The sequence below is a fragment of the Dipodomys ordii genome, unplaced genomic scaffold, assembly GCF_000151885.1.
Source record: "Dipodomys ordii isolate 6190 unplaced genomic scaffold, Dord_2.0 Scaffold36, whole genome shotgun sequence".
NCBI classification, from domain to species: domain Eukaryota; kingdom Metazoa; phylum Chordata; class Mammalia; order Rodentia; family Heteromyidae; genus Dipodomys; species Dipodomys ordii.
Window position 1 is genome coordinate 11,294,454 of NW_012267252.1, and position 1,298 is coordinate 11,295,751.

General features: G+C 73.9%; 1 protein-coding gene across 4 annotated transcripts in view; it reads left to right on the top strand.

Moving 5' to 3' along the window:
• Add3 (adducin 3 (gamma)) overlaps positions 1–1,298 on the top strand; it is an 87,259-nt gene that overhangs the window by 1,273 nt on the left and 84,688 nt on the right. Inside the window, exon 1 of one of the 4 annotated variants that reach the window (XM_013017759.1) lies at positions 1,060–1,089. The exons of the other annotated variants lie outside the window; for them this stretch is intronic. The gene's annotated coding sequence lies outside the window, so the exon portion shown is untranslated. Of the gene's footprint in view, positions 1–1,059; positions 1,090–1,298 lie in introns of those variants that run through there. 4 annotated transcript variants of the gene reach the window in all.

Sequence of the window (1,298 nt, forward strand, 5' to 3'; positions counted from 1 at the left end):
CGGGCGGCCCCGGGGGAGGGATCCCCCGCCCCGCGCGTGGCGGCCCGGTGTCACCTGTGGAGGGATCCCCAGACCTGCGGTCCAGTGTGGCAAAGTTTGCCGGGCCTCGGGTTGCACTCCGAAGGCTGCCGGCCGCGCCCGGCCTCCGGATCCCCCGAGGTTACCCCGGGGCCCCCGGGCCCAAGGAGGAGTGCAGACGGGGGGAGGGGGATCCGAGGGAGGCGGGGCTGGCGGCCCCCGACCCGCACCTCGGCCGCCGTGAGGGTACGCGTGGAGGAGGGCGCCCCCACACGCAAGCGCGCGGAGAGGCACCGCGAGGCCCGGGCGGGGGGTGAGGAGGTCAGACCTCGGCGCGGGCCTCCTCGCGGCGCTGGCCTCACCCCCCTCCCGAAAACCCGGCAGCCCGTGTGGGCCGCGGAGGCGCAACCTCGCGGGGGGAAGGGAGGGGTCGTCCAGGCTAGGGGAGACGTTTCCGAGGCGCCCCTCCTCCCCTTCGCGGTCGTGTTTCCGTGGGGGTCGTTTTTCCCTGCGGCTGCGGATCGGAGCTGCACAGCGGGAAGGAGAGGGAGTAGCGGCGCCAGGCAGCCGCCCCGCAGCAAACCCTCCCGCCCCGGCAGCACGTAGGCCCCCGCGCAGCGGCCGCTGCAGCCGCGGAGCGCGCAGATCCGGAGAGGGGGTCGCGAGGGGCGGGGCCGGGACACTGGAGGGCCACCCGGGGCGGGGCTAGAGAGCGCGAGGGCCCGCTGGGGGCGGGGCCTGTGGAAGGCGGGGCCACAACGCCCGGGGTTTGTTGGGCGGAGCCAGAGGCACGCAGCCCAGGAGAGGGGGTCGTAGGGGGCGGGGCCCGAGGGTGGGCCAACCCGCTGTGGGCTGGGCTTATGGAAGGCGGGACCAGAAGGTCTGTAGGGTGGAGCCAGAGGCGCTCAGAGGTCTGCGAGGCAGGGCTATGCGTGTGTGTTTAGGGGGGGGGGGGTGTCTGCCTGTAGAGGGCGGAGTCAAGAGCGTTTGGGGCGTGGCTTCTGGGGGCGTGGCTTAGGACGCTCTTGGAGGAGCCCGGCCAGTCTCCGCCAGAGCGCGAGCGGCCCGCCGGTAACGGTCGCCCGGGCGAGGGGCGGGGGTGAAAGGAGTGGATTTAAGTTCTATCGCTTTGAAAAAACGCAGAGCAAAAGCTAAAGGCCTCGGCGACCCGGCGTGGCCGCTTCCTGCCGCCCAGGGCTCGGCGTCGCAGTCCTTCCCTCCTCAGTCCCCCTCCCCTTCCCCGGCCCTGCCCTCCGGAGCGGGGCTCGGCGGCGGACCCG